The following is a 16,293-nucleotide window of genomic DNA, read 5'->3' on the forward strand; positions in this document are numbered from 1 at the left end:
AACTGCAGATCTGCCACTAAATATTGACTGCTTTAGTATATCAATGGCATTACCGTAAAATCTCCCGTCTGCCATAGTGTCAAGAATATAACGTTCTATCTGAAGTCCCAAATCTTCTCCTTTCTTCTACAGAGGTTCTCCTTTTGTTAAGCTAAACTCAAGCATGTAACGGATGTGAAATATTAGGACTCTCCCTTCTGGCATGATTTGCATAATGCTAAGATTTTTAAAGCCTGAAATTTGGAACTACAGTGGACAGTATTTTGCTTTATACATTTTCTATATTATAAGAGTCATCTAATGTGTTCCCATTAAGTCTTACTGGGGATGCACCTGTGAAATCAAAGTATCAGAGGAATCAGTGTTCATTTCCACTTCTGTCTCTGCTTCATAAAAGTGGCAATTCAAGAAAGTAGAAAAGCAATAAACATCACAGTTAAAAGTTTAGAAAAATATTAAACCTGACACTTGAAAATAGCTTTTTTTTTTTTACTTTTTCCATCTTAAAATTACTTTTGAAATTGCATTGCTGTACATACTGAAATACGAACTGTCTTATGTACCCTGTTTCCTAGTAATAATCAGTTTCACCAGATATGTTCCCAAGAGGGAATCAAAGATCTCCAGATGAATGAACTTGTAGCCTGACACATAACACAGGAATATAATTCAATTGCACATATATACTGAACATTCTACATTTTTCAACTGTCGTAGGAACAGGATGCCTCAGTGTAATGACACAGGCCCATTACAAAAGTTTAACATGCACAGTAAACTGTTACTATATGATATGCTACTTTGTTTAGCACATCTGTAAAATGTAGCATTCATAGCATGCTCATACTATTAATATTCATTCTAACCCTAAAAATATATCATCTCTACAATATATCACCCTGATCTTCATAGGCAAAGTCTTGAAAAAAATGTTTCTTCACTCAACATGTAAATAAGCGCTGGAATTCATTGCCAAAAAATGTGGTGAAAGTAGTTAGCTTAGCAGAGTTTAAAAAAAGAAGATTGGACACGTTCCTAAAAGTCCATAAACTATTATTAAATTGGACTTTGGAAATTCCACAGCATATTCTTGGGATAAGTAGCATAACATCTGTTTTATGTTGCCAGGTACTTCTGACCTGGATTTCCCACTGTTGGAAACAGTATACTAGGCTTGATGGACCTTCAGTCTGTCTCAGTATGGCAATGCTTATGTGTTTATGAAGGGCATTGGGGGGGGGGGGGCAAATTCCCTCCTTCAAATACAAAGGGACAGCCTATACAGGCCAGAAGGAGGCTGCCAGTATTGCAGGGTTTGTGATTTTGCCCTCCTCAAGGCAGTCACAGATTTCTGTTACTCACTGTATATGCTTTTCATTGATTCTGTCAGTAAAATAAGTGACTATAACCGTAGAACTGATCGCATTCAGACTGTGTGGAAGAGACACCACAGAGAAGCTGCCACCATCAAATATTAGGGACAAGGGAAGGAACTTGGGAAGCCTTGAGGAGCCTGGGTTACAGGGTGGCCTGAAGAGTTGCCACTACCACTGTTGAAGAGGGGACTGGAGTTGTTCATGATGCAGCTTTTTCACCAGTGTTGAAAGGGGGACTCAGGGTGGCCCTACAAGTAGCTGCTGGAGAAAATACCTGAAGGGAGGGAAGAGGAGGAAAAGGAGGAGGAGGAGAAAGGGGGAGAGTAAACGTAGGTCGTGGGGAATTACAGACAGAAAAATTAAGAGGGGACTTGAGTGTTTTTTAGTCACATGGAACATTAGAAAGCCAATGAGGAAAAATATAAGTAAACCAGTAAAGAATGGTCATCCAAAAAAGCTTGGAAAGCTTGTATGTATAATAATAGGCACAAACAGAGAAACAAAATGAAACAGAAATGAATGCACACCCCTAGAGCAGACATGGTTACAGGAGTGGACTAACTATACTAACTAACGGCCACACAAATCCGCCTGACAACCCACTCAGCCAAGATAACTCACCTACTATAATTACCACTCAGCCAAGATAACTCACCACTATAACTACCTAATCACTGTAACTACCTAATCACCCCTTTCATCTTCCTTCTACCCTTACCTAACCTCGACACAATATTAAATGTATCTGTCACCCTCCAATGACTTTGCTAACAAAATATGTAAGCCACATTAAACCCGCAATGACTATGTTAACAAAACTATGTAAGCCACATTGAGCCTGCAAATAGGTGGGATAATGTGGGATACAAATGCAATAAATAAAAAATAAATAAATACAGGCAACCGGGAATGCCCGAGGGCCCAGAGGCTCTCTCCCTCCCCCACCCCTGGTCCAACCTTAAAGGGCCCTGGTGGTCTAGAGGCCTCTTCAGGAGCAGGAAAGATCCCCAGTCTTTCCTGCCCACTGCCACTACTCTGCCCGACACTTCATTTTCAAAATGTCTGCTGAGACTTCCCTGCAGCAGTCTTGCAAGACTGCAGAGATCTGCAAGGCTACCACAGGAAATCTTGGCAGCCATTTTGAAAACATGGTGGCACTGTGAAAAAAACAACCTCAATACCTAGTCTCCATCCGGTTCTGAAACAAAATTTACAATTAAGGTAGTAGGAGTCACTCCTCAGTCCTCTCCTTCCACAATTTGAGTAAGACTCATCTAGCATATCAGAACCAAGAACCAGTGGCGTAGCAAGGGCAGGGCGGTGGGGGCGTTCCGCCCCGGGTGTCAGCACAAGGGGGGGTGCTCCGCTGCTCCCGCTGCTCGCTCTTCTTCTTCCTGGCACCCCCCCCCCCCCCGCACCAGCCCTTTAAAAAGAAATGTCCAACGCAGTGGCGAGGTGCAGCACCTCGTGTCTGCAAGTAAAAGAAGCGGATCATCTCATTGGGCCTTCCGTCACTCTGTCCCGCCCTCCTCTGACGCAACTTCCTATTTCCGCAAGGGCGGGACAGTGAGGGAAGGCCCGATGAGACGATCCGCTTCTTTTACATGCAAATGCGAGGCGCGCCACTGATGTAATTGCCCGTTGCTAAGGATGGAGGTAATATATTGGCGTAAGCTACAGACCGTTTCTTCTAAGCTGTGGATTTTTTCCCCTCTGCTGATTCTTCTTGCCTCGGTAAACCTTATTTTCTAGTTTGGAATAACGCTTATTGTGTGGAGTATTTTTTTGTGGAGAAGGCGAATGAGTGATCCTCTGAGAACCTTATAGTGTGGCTGTCCATCCCATTCTAGACACTGCAGCAAGTTTTCTAATACTCTGCAACCTCTGAAGGTGTCCCCTTTGGATTTGTAGGGAGTGCCCTAAATAAAATGATGTATATAAAAGAGGGGAAAATTGCAAATGAAGGCTAGTGGAGCTAGTAGTAGCCAAGTAAAAAACTAAGCCTGAGGTATGAAGGAGAAAAAGAAAACTGTCAAATTTAAAAACAGCAATATTAGAGAATTGCAACAAGGTGAGAATAGAATATCTGGTTTCAGGGCAGTTCTATTTTTTATTACATTTTATAGTTCCACTGAGCAGCTACTGTTCTTTAGCACTGGAGAAGTTATCTTGTGAAAGGAGTACATTTTTCTCCAACAAAAAAACCTATGAAGTCAAGGAGTGATAACTGTCCTTTCCATTCTTACCACAAAATGTGAAATCAGACTTACTTGGAAGACCCTGAAAGAGATCAATGGTGTTGGGTATCCTCATTAAGTAGAATGCATTAACAAAAATTTAGAAGAGGCAATTAATTTCCCTGGGACAGAGTTCTAGGACAGCCAGTGAAGCCCATTGTGCAAGCTGCAGCTGAGAAGATGGAGGGATTGGCAGTGAAGCCCTTTTTGCCTGGTACCACAGCTAGGGCTTTCTTTAGCAATTGGAAATGAAATGTCAGGGATATATTTATTTAAAGAGAATTCTTTAATCACCGAGTGCAATTATAATCTTAGGCCCCTTTTTACTAAGGCAAGCGTGCCAAACATTAGAGATGCCAATGCATTCCTGTGGGCATCTCTAACGTTGAGTGCACCTACAATTTTAGCGTGCACTAAAAACGTGAGCGCGCCTTAGTAAAAGGGGGCCTTAGTGACTGGACTGAAAAGGCAATAAAATGGTGCTATCCCCCTGTATTATTCTGTCTGGTTTCATTTTACAATAGGTGAATTGATGTTGTAGTGCTCACTGTAGTGTTTAAAATGCTTTCCTTTTCCTTATGTGACTCGTAGAAATTACTGCTTATGGTATGGTAGAATTGCTATAGAGATCCTGAGTGTTTTGTATTCTCGGTATGCCTAGTACTGGATTTTGGAGGGGGAGGTGTTAAAAAATGATCAGCCCCGGGTGTCAACTACCCTAGCTACGCCACTACCAAGAACTAAAGGTTGACACACAGTTCTGACTAAAAGGAGAAAAACTTTAAATTAATGTTTTAGAGTTAATGAGGTGCTACAGATGATACTTTGGAAAATCACAAGATCTTTTATTGTATGGAATTTTCCAAGTTCTCAACTACAGACTGTGAATCACCATCACTACAATCTGAGAAATGAACTTTATGTGTTAAGTCTATCAATTTTTGATATATTGCCTTCTATTGAAGCTCAGATCAAGGCAGTTTATATACTGTTAGGCAGCAGTGGGCATTGAACCTGGTTCCCCAGGTCCACATCCTGCTGCACTAACCATTAGGCCACTCCTGTTAAACCTCTTATAATAGTCAGTCTACAATTTTAGAACTAGATTTATTGAAGTGCAATTCTGTGATCTAATGCCATTAATTTGCCTTAATAGTAAATAGGTCCCACTGAATAACATGGGACCTGTGGTATATAACGCAATTAATGTGTGTTTGTATTGCCTTTTAGTAAATCTAGTCCTTAATACGGAAGCCTGTGGAACTGATCTACTTTGTGGCACCCTAAGTTTCTGTGAAATAAAATTGGCATTATTTGAACCACCAATTTAAGGTTTACACTGAACTCTTTATTCTGGGGTTTGGAGTCACCTCAGGTGGATATTGACAGATGGACAGCAGACTGTTACCGGCAGGAAAAGGCCATTCATTCATTTAGAGGGGAGGGAGGACGACTGAGGAGGGTGCCTGTAGTATGGGGAAATGGAGGCAAAATGTGTCCGTCTGATAAAGAAATTCATCTATAACTACCCTGAGCCCATTCACAAGAATCTCAGGAGCAGGATCGGATTGGAACCTCATTACCAGCAACTAGTTACGTGTATAATGGAAAAACCTGTTTAAGTAATGCCCTTGATATGTTAATGTATTTTCAATTTCTCATTTGTCAATTCTACACAGTAGAATAAATATATTCAAAACTGGTGTGCTTTATTTTGCTTAGAAGAGACTTCAGCACAAGCTACAGACAGGCACTTCTTGTCTTCAAGGCATTTGCTAGCACACTCCCCACCTTATTACGGAGTAGAAGGAAGTGAAATCCATCATTTTACTGACAGATCTTTCCAGAATATGCAAACCCTAAGGGTAAGCCCCATGGTGTTATGGCCACAGTGCATGAAAAGCACAGACAAACTGCAAAGCATGCATGCTCTCAGCCTACACACACACAGCTACTGATGTGCCACAGAGCACCACCAGGGAGAATCATTTGATAAAGGACTCTGCTAGCCTTGCAGTAAAAAGAGACAGAAGTAGAAAAAAGCTAAACAGTCAATTAATCTCAGTCCTGCAAAAGGGTGTTTGGCATCTCTTTAGCCACAGGAAGTTTGAGAGCAGGAGAAAAGAGGGGAATAATAACATTTCAAACCATGAAACTTTTTTCATTATTTGCATTTACTAAGGTGTGCTATGTACCAGCTTTTTTCAGCACAAAAGTACTTTCCCTTGGCGCAACCTGGTCCTGGAGGCACCCCAGCCAGTCAGGTTTTCAGGATATCCACAATGAATATTCATGAGAGAGAGAGAGAGAGATGCATGCACTGCCTCCACTATATGCAAATCTGTCTCATGACTATTCATTGTGGATATACTGAAAACCCGACTGGCTGGGGTGCCTCCAGGACCAGGTTTCAGAACCACTTCTTTGGTGCAAGATTTGTCTGGGAGGAAATATCCAAACATGGTAGGGTTCCATGAGCTTATAAGTGGATATCCACGTGAAGAGGTAGGAGAAGGTGTTTTTGGAGGGAAGGAGGGGAGAGGTCAGTTTCCTAGGAGTGTGATGTCTTTTTCTAGGAGGTTACTTTTGAAATGAAGATGGTGACAGTACACAGGTGGTACAAGAACAGCTACTGGCAGCATACAAAGAGGATAATTTTCTAACAGTACACCTAAGCAGGAAAAGCATGTAAGAACATAAGTTGAATCTGTTTAATAAAGGCAACATACAGTATACATTTACATCAGTGGAGGACAATCACAGCCATGGACGGCCACAACCCAGTTGGGTTTACAAGATTTCCACAATGAATATGCATGAGATTGATTTGCATGTACTGCTTCCATTGTATGCAAATAGATTTCATGCATATTCATTGTGGAAATCTTGAAAACTCAACTGGGTTGTGGTGTTCGAGGACCGTGGTGACCACTGGTGCCAGAGTATCCCCTCTGGCTGTAGAGTCAGATCCTCCCTCTTTGCTCTGGGATCTGCCCTATGAGGCAAACGCTGAGGCCTGTTCTTCACTATTTGATGTTCTTTGTTGTTGTTGTTGTTGTTGTTGTTTGTTTGAATCTCTATTAGTTTATTACACTTAAAACACAAATCAGTAAAAACAAAAAATAAATAAAAAACTACAGAGCTGATTCTACCAGGTCTTGTTTGATATTGTCTTATTTTTCATAATGTTTTGTTTTTCTATGTTTACTTTTTAATAATGAATATACATTTCATGCCTTTCAATATTCTTTGTAAAGTTTTTAAGTTTTAATATCATATGTTATGACAGTAATGATTGGCTTACATGGTGTTTACTAATCATTATTATTTATACATTATTGTTTGTGTGTACTTCTAAATCTTTATTCATTTTCTGCATATTGTTATTTATTAGTTGATGCTAGCATATTTTTAATATTGCAACACATTTCGTACTCTTTGGATATGATATATTTATTATAGATTTGTTCTCTATCCTTGCTTATTGTAACACATATTGCTTTCTTGTCTTTATATATGTTTAAATCAATTATAGGAGATTTTCGCAGTTCGACAATTAATCTAGGAATATGCATTGTGATAGAGCAAGTTTTGCACAAGGTCCGTGATAGGACATCTTTACTGTCGCCACACCATTCTGATGCTTGTTTTGATAAACTGTGTTAAAACAAGTTTTGTATGTCTAGGGTCCAGTTGAAAAGGCTTCAGACTCTGCAGCTCGCTTTCTCTGACCAGCTAAATACGCCCATTTTTAAAAAAGGTTCCAGGAGAGATCCGGGAAATTATAGACCAGTGAGTCTGACGTCGGTGCTGGAGAAAATGGTAGAGGCTATTATTAAAAACAAAATTACAGAGTATATCCGAGGACATGGATTACTGAGACCGAGTCAGCACGGCTTTTGTGTGGGGAAATCTTGCCTGACCAATTTACTTCAATTCTTTGAAGGAGTAAACAAACATGTGGACAAAGGGGAGCCGGTTGATATTGTGTATCTGGATTTTCAAAAGGTGTTTGATAAGGTGCCTCATGAAAGGCTACAGAGGAAATTGGAGGATCATGGGATAGGAGGAAAAGTCCTATTGTGGATTAAAAACTGGTTGAAGGATAGGAAACAGAGAGTGGGGTTAAATGGGCAGTATTCACAATGGAGAAGGGTAGTTAGTGGGGTTCCTCAGGGGTCTGTGCTAGGACCGCTGCTTTTTAATATATTTATAAATGATTTAGAGGTGGGAGTAACTAGTGAGGTAATTAAATTTGCTGATGACACAAAGTTATTCAAAGTCATTAACTCACGACAGGATTGTGAAAAATTACAGAAGGACCTTACAAGTCTGGGAGACTGGGCGGCTAGATGGCAGATGACGTTTAATGTGAGCAAGTGCAAGGTGATGCATGTGGGAAAAAAGAACCCGAATTATAGCTACGTCATGCAAGGTTCCACGTTAGGAGTTACGGACCAAGAAAGGGATCTGGGTGTCGTGGTCGATAATACACTGAAACCTTCAGCTCAGTGTGCTGCTGCGGCTCGGAAAGCGAATAGAATGTTGGGTATTATTAGGAAAGGTATGGAAAACAGGTGTGAGGATGTTATAATGCCGTTATATCGCTCCATGGTGCGACCGCACCTTGAGTATTGTGTTCAATTCTGGTCGCCGCATCTCAAAAAAGATATAGTGGAACTGGAAAAGGTGCAGCGAAGGGCGACTAAAATGATAGCGGGGATGGGATGACTTCCCTATGAAGAAAGACTAAGGAGGCTAGGGCTTTTCAGCTTGGAGAAGAGACGGCTGAGGGGAGACATGATAGAGGTATATAAAATAATGAGTGGAGTGGAACAGGTGGATGTGAAGCGTCTGTTCACGCTTTCCAAAATACTAGGACTAGGGGGCATGCGATGAAACTACAGTGTAGTAAATTTAAAACAAATCGGAGAAAATGTTTCTTCACCCAACGCATAATTAAACTCTGGAATTCGTTGCCGGAGAACGTGGTGAAAGCGGTTAGCTTGGCAGAGTTTTAAAAGGGGTTAGATGGTTTCCTAAAGGACAAGCCCATAAACCGCTACTAAATGGACTTCGGAAAAATCCACAATTCCAGGAATAACATGTATAGAATGTTTGTATGTTTGGGAAGCTTGCCAGGTGCCCTTGGCCTGGATTGGCCGCTGTCGTGGACAGGATGCTGGGCTCGATGGACCCTTGGTCTTTTCCCAGTGTAGCATTACTTATGTACTTATATGATCATATCACTCCTCTACTCTGCCGTCTTCACTGGTTGCCTTTCCCCTTCAGAACATTCTTTAAAATTCTATGGTACTTAGGGCGTATTACACTGGCTTTTCTGCATTTTTATTTTCACTCACAATTCCTTACACTCCGTTTAGACCAGTGTTTCCCAAGTCCTGTCCCGGAGTACCCCTTGCCAGTCAGGTTTTCAGGATATCCAAAATGAATATGCATGAAAGAGATTTGCATAAAATAGAGGTAGTGCATGCAAATCAAGTTCATGCATATTTATTGTGGATGTCCTGACAAAGCTTCATTTTCTAATTGCAAGTTCACATCTCCTAATAACAAAACATAAGGAGAATTAAAACAGTAACGTGATATAAAATCATAAAACTCATCTTTAACATTCATCCAGTTTCCTGGGGGAGAAAAAAAATTAAACAAGTCAAAGTGTCAGCCAAGGTAGGATCTCTGATCTGTACTGCCATAATTTCTAAACCTGACAATAATGACTGTTCCAAAACATCAGTCTCAAAGGACTGTTTCAATAGTATTGCAATTCCACCTCCCAGCCTCTTTTCTCTGCATAATACCTCCATCTTATACCCCGAGGGACATAATTCTCTTATCCGTGGATCCTGTTCTGATAACAACCATGTTTCTGTAAGAAAGAAAAAGCCTGGCTGATTAAGTTCCACCCAATACTTTACTAACTGTACCTTGGGACCAATAGATTGTATATTAATATAAGCACAAGAGATAGAAATAGTATTAACATCTGAGAAAATGTTAGAATTTGAACAAGATGGTAAAGGAACTAAATATCTCGGGGTATTAGGGTCATAAAATTTCTCATTAAGAGTCCGATAAGAACAGTGACATCCAATCTGAGTGTCAATTCTATGCAGTACCACAGAGGCACAATTAAGTATGCCAGTCAGTATGGTTCTTAATTCGGTGACTCAAAGTATAAAAAACTGGAATAGAATTAGGGAAAGATGTTAAATCACCCCAACATCTATCCAAAGAAAACAAAACATTAAATATAATCAATGCATATTGAAGGTTTTCTACTAATAATCTTAAAATCAAAATCTAAACCGTGCTACAATTATCCCAGCCGCCGCCCAAAACCACTGCACAAAGGCATGCACTAAGATGCGCACCTGTGACTTGTACCTTAGGGGGTTGCTCCAAGCTGTGGCACACCGCTGCAGTTAACTCTCCTATGGCGTCTGATGATAGAATAGATGGGCGGAGCTTACTTACAACTTAGGTCACTTGACTCTTACCATCTGGTCCTTCCCTCCCCTAGGATGCAACATTTCAAATTGACCAGACATTCCACATTCTTTTTCCTAGAGCCAAAACTCTGTATCAACTTGCTTCCCTCCTTAAGATTGAACCCTCTTACAAAACTTTCAAGTCATTATTCAAAACCATTTTTTTAAACTCAAAAGTTCGGGCTCAGCAATAGAGAGGGGCATAATCAAATGGGGCGCCCAAGTTTTCTTCGCAGAACGTCCCGGCGAAAGGGCGGGGAAACCCGTATTATCAAAACAAGATGGGCAGCCATCTTTCGTTTCAATAATACAGTCGGGGATGCCCAAATCTCAACATTTAGGTCGACCTTAAAGATGGTCGCCCTTAGAGATGGTTGTCCCCAGTTTTTGGTGCTAATGGAAACCGAGGACGCCCATATCAGAAATAACCAAATCCAAGCCATCTGGTTATGGGAGGAGCCAGCATTTGTAGTGCACTGGACCCCCTGACATGCCAGGACACCAACCGGGCACCCTAGGGGACACTGCAGTGGACTTCAGAAATTGCTCCCAGGTACATAGCTCCCTTACCTTGCTGAGCCCCACCAAAAAAACCCCAAACCCACTCCCCACAACTGTACAACACTACCATAGCCCTAAAGGGGTGAAGGGGGGCACCTACATGTGGGTACAGTGGGTTTCTGGTGGATTTTGAAGGGTTCACATTTACCACCACAACTGTAACAGGTGGGGGGGATGGGCATGGGTCCGCCTGCCTGAAGTGCATTGCACCCACTAAAACTGCTCCAGGGACCTGCATACTGCTGTCAGGGAGCTGGGTATCACATTTGAGGCTGGCATAGAGGGTAGAAAAAATATTTTTTAAGTTTTTCTTTTAGGGTTGGAAGGGGGTTAGTGACCAATGGGGGAATAAGGGGAGGCCATCCCCGATTTCCTCCCGTGGTCATCTGGTCAGTTTGGGCACCTTTTTGAGGCTTGGTCACAAGAAAAAATGGACCAAGTAAAGTCAGCCAAGTGCTCATCAGGGACGCCCTTCTTTTATCCATTATCGGCCGAGGACGCCCATGTGTTAAGCATGCCCCAGTCCTGCCTTCGCTATACTTCCGACACACCCCCGGGAACTTTGGTCGTCCCTGCGACAGAAAGCAGTTGAGGGTGCCCAAAATCGTCTTTCGATTATGCCTATTTGGGCAACCCTGGGAGAAGGACACCCATCTCCCGACTTGTGTCAAAAGATGGGCGCCCTTCTCTTTCGAAAATGAGCCCAAGAGGGAAACTCTGTATGTGTGTGTTTTCTCTATATTTTCATCTTTTTACTGTTTGATATGTATTGTTGCGTTTGTATGATTGAAGATTTTCTGTCATATATTTGGAGTTCTTTGAGTTTAATTATATTATTATATTATATTACTATTTTATTTATTGTAAACCATCCTGACCTGATTGTTCAGATAGGGCGGTATATCAAATTTTAATAAACATAAACATTCGCTGAGTGCCAAAACACAGGTCCATGACGAGTCTGCTTCCATGTTTACTGATATTTGTTAATAAAACATCATCAGTACTATCTACATCTCTGTGGTTGGATTGGAAGGTTGTTTGTGCATCCCTACTCTTTCCTGTTTTGTTAACTCCAGAAAGCCAGTCCAGTAATTTTTATTACATTTGTACCCTGTTCTTTCCCAATCATGGCAGGCTCAATGTGGTGGGCAACAGAGGGTTAAATGACTTGCCCAGAGTCACAAGGAGCTGCCGGTGCCAGGAATCGAACTCAGTTCCTCAGGACCAAAGTCCACCACCCTAACCACTAGGCCACTCCTCCACGCACTGTTAAGGGGTCCTTTTACAAAGGCATGCTGAAAAATGGCTTGCAGTAGTGTAGGCGCGGGTTTGGGGCACGTGCCAATCCATTTTTCAGGGTGCCTGTAAAAAAGGCCTTTTTAAAATTTTTCCAAAAATGGACATGCGTCAAAATTAAAATTGCCATGTGTCCATGTTGGGTCTGAGACCTTACCGCCAGCCATTGACCTAGCGGTAGACTCATGCGGTAACCAGGTGGTAATGACCTACGCGCATCAAATGCCACTTGGCGTGCATCCATTACATGCGTCCAAAAATAAAAATATTTTTTTGGATGCACGTATCGGTCGCACACCAAAAATGAAATTACCACAAGAGCCACACGGTAGTCGGGCAGTAACTCCATTTTGGTGCATGTTGTGCACACGTAGACGCTTACGCGGCTTAGTAAAAGGGCCCCTAAGTTAATTCAATGAAAATATATCACCTTATGTTTTGTTTTGATTTTTGTTTGTTTTTATATATTTTCATTTCTCCCTATTAGAGTTTCTATTCTGAAGATTCAATCATTATGTGCCATTACCTCCCTGCTCATCCTGAATGCAGAGGAGTGAAAAACAAAGCAGCAAGATTGATCACAGTCTAGGCATCCCTGCAGGGGACGGCATACAAAATAAGACATTTGATGTCAGAGAAAAAGTGGTCCCAATTTCACAACTTCTGAACATAGCAATAAAAAATGTTTTCCTTTTCTGCTGCATCATTCAAGAAACATCAGAAAATTAATACAAGATCTCTAGAAATACTCTGATAAATGAAAACATTGTTCAATTTCTATCTGACTTTTGCCCAGTGATAAGAACAACCCTACCTGTATATGAAACAAAACCTGGGGTGGGGAAGAGCAGCTCCAGTTAAAATAAGACTGGCTCTAGTCAAAGGAAATGGGTTATGTTCATCCAAGGTATTGCAGCTTTTACCTATTATCTCAAAAGCAAATTCAATAAGTTTTTTAACCAACCATGGCAGAAGAATTAGATTGTTAACCTCATCCCCCAAGCTACTTCTTATTAATTTAACATAAAAACATAAGAAAAGTCACACTGGAGGGTGCTGATGAGAGCACTCAAAGATGGCCACCTAGAGAGGAAGCTTAAATATAGCACCTCCTTTCTTTTTTTTTTTTTTAAATTATATTTTTATTAAAGATTTAGCCTTACATAAAATGCAAAAGTAAACACATAATCAAACAAAACCCCCCTTTAGGGCTGTTCTATAAAATATTCACTAACATCTAGGCATGTATTACATATGTAAATAATTGTAATACTAGCATGTATATGCACACACATGTGCCTATATGTCAACATGTTGCCTAAGTACTATTCTGCAAATACCTATTTACATAGCTCATATTTGCAAGGTGGGGGGGCATACATGGGGATAGATCATGGGCAGGACCCAAACTTATACCTATAACTTGCAATGGTACGTTAGCAGGGTGTAAAGACTCTGTTTTGAGGAAATTACAGACTGCACAAAATACAGCAGCAAGACTTATCTTCAATAAAGTCCGGTTCGATAGCGCAAAGCCTCTTCTTGCTAAACTTCACTGGCTTCCAATCAAGGAGCGAATTGTATTCAAGGTTTGCACCATGGTACACAAAATCATCAACGGGACTGTACCAAGTTACATGCTGAACATGATTGACTTGCCTGCCAGAAATGCTGGCCCAACATCTCGATTATATCTCACCTTGCATTACCCAAGCTGCAAAGGATGTAAGCATGGCTCTGTTCAGGGGTCAAGCTTTCCCTTCATCAGTGCGCACAACTGGAATGCACTTCCCAGAGCCATAACCAGTCTGAGTGACTACCTTCTCTTTCGCAAGGCACTAAAAACGCATCTGTTTGCAAAAACATTTTCTACAGGACCTATGTAGGACTATAACCCCTGCAAGCATGCAAACGTGGATTCTGGTTGGACCCATTCTTTTGTAATGTTCTATGTAAAGTGTCTTTTCTTTCTTGCACTTTTGCTCTTCAATTCTAATTTGTATCTGATATCACCCAGAGATCTCTCTCTCTCTCTCTTTCTGATTTTGTAAGCCACATTGAGCCTGCATGTTTGTGGGGATAATGTGGGGTATAAATACATTGATAAATAAATAAATAACTTATAAAATACTGTAAGTTACACACATAGCAGTGGCACTAATAAATTAAATGAGAGGTTGCCATGCTTTTTTCAAGATGAGCTCTTTGTTTCCATTGAGGTTACATGGGTGTCTTGCTATCTCCACTGCCTTTTTTATTCTTTTTGGCATAGCCTAGTGATTAGTGCAGTGGACTTTGATCCTGGGGAACTGGGTTTGATTCCCACTGCAGCTCCTTGTGACTCTGGGCAAGTCACTTAACCCTCCATTGCCCTAGGTACAAAATAAGTACCTCTAAATGTGAGATAAACTGGTGGTTGAGTCAGAAAAGTAAGATGTAGAAGACATCTAATACAAGGCACCTATAATTAGGTGCCTGGTAGAAACCTGTTTTATAAAGGAATGTAGACGCTTATTATCCTTCATAGAATACTCACCTAACTGGGTATTAATGTGTCTAATATTTAGGCATGAGCACTTATGCCAGCCATTGAGGGAAAGGGGAAAGGAAATGGGACATGATATATCACCTTTCTGTGGTTACAATCAAAGTGGTTTACATACTACTACTACTACTACTTATCATTCTATAGCGCTACTAGACGTACGCAGTGCTGTACACTTGAACGTGAAGAGACAGTCCCTGCTCGACAGAGCTTACAATCTAATTACTTTCTTAGCCACTGCATCACTCTGAGCAGAAGGTTTCAACATATCATCAACGATGACACCTAGATCCCTTTCTTGGTCAGTGACTCCTAACGTGGAACCTTGCACGACGTAGCTATAATTCGGTTTTAAACTCTTCTTACACATATTGTAATTGATCAGAAATAGCAGATCAGCTGATAGAGAGCTCCAGAATTTTATGGCCTGATATGCAAATAAACGTGAAACACTCCAAATACAAACCACCCTCGCTGCAGAAATTTACAGGGCCTACCAATAGCGACATTAAGCATCAAATCGTAATGTGTAAACTACTGCAGATCAAAGAGCTGATCGAGGACAATCAAAGCCCTTGCTGAGGTGAAAACTGAATGTGGTGATTTAAAAGTACAGCTCACAGAAATGACAGTGTGAACAGTAAAAATAGAATGGGAACAAATTCTGCTACCATTCAAGCCCTTTAGTGGAAGCTCATGATGGTGACCTCCCTGGAGCAAAACTGGAAGATCTGAGCAATAGAAGCAGGCACAATAATTTACAGATCTTAGACATCACTGAAGAAGCAGACGTTAAAGATCCCATATCATTAATGAAGGAGCTTTTACCACTGCTACTAAACCTGCAGTTGGAGTAACCACTAAAAACTAAACATGCACACTGGTCCCTAGCCATGTGGTCAATGGCACCAAATACCCTAGGCCCTTCAATCTATTTATTCAGATTTTGCTCACACCTTTTTCAGTAGTAGCTCAAGGTGAGTTACATTCAGGTACACTGGATATTTCTCTGACCCAGGAGGGCTCACAATCTAAGTTTGTACCTGAGGCAATGGAGGGTTAAGTGACTTGCCCAAGGTCACAAGGAGCAGCAGTGGGATTTAAACTGGCCACCTCTGGATTGCAAGACTGATGCTCTAACCACTAGGCCACTCCTCCACTCCTAATCATAGGACTAGTTGTTTTAGCATGGAGGGAAAATTCAGTGGTAGCTCTCCATGCTAAAACAACTGGTTATACAATCAGATATGAGGACATGAGATTATTGGAGGCCAAAAAGAATTCAGTGGAGATAGCAAGACACAATGTTAACCACTGACTTGTTTCCATCATGGGGATTTTTACACTCTTCTCTTCTGTAAGTGCTTAATTTAAAGTGCTAAAGTGCTTAAATCAGAAAAAATACATTTTGATTTTGACTGGAACCAATCCATAACAAGGAAAGCGTCCATCGGGTAAAGTGCAACACTTAGCTTTTGGTCCTACGGTGCCACCGTTTCACCGTTCTGTGGCTTCTTCAGGGACTAGCGTTGCAAATACTGCTCGTTCAGCTTTCCATACTTTTATACTTTTGATTTCCTAATAGTGATTCGCCTCTCAAAAATGGCTCTCACGCGTCACACGCCAAATGTATTTTTTCTGATTTAAGCACTTTAGCACTTTAAATTAAGCACTTATAAAAGAGAAGAGTGTAAAGGTCCCCATGATAGAAACAAGTCAGTGGTTAACATTTTGTCCGTTGCTAACCTAGGACTTAAGGTCCG

Source organism: Microcaecilia unicolor, chromosome 1 (assembly GCF_901765095.1).
Source record: "Microcaecilia unicolor chromosome 1, aMicUni1.1, whole genome shotgun sequence".
In the NCBI taxonomy this organism is placed as follows: Eukaryota; Metazoa; Chordata; class Amphibia; order Gymnophiona; family Siphonopidae; genus Microcaecilia; species Microcaecilia unicolor.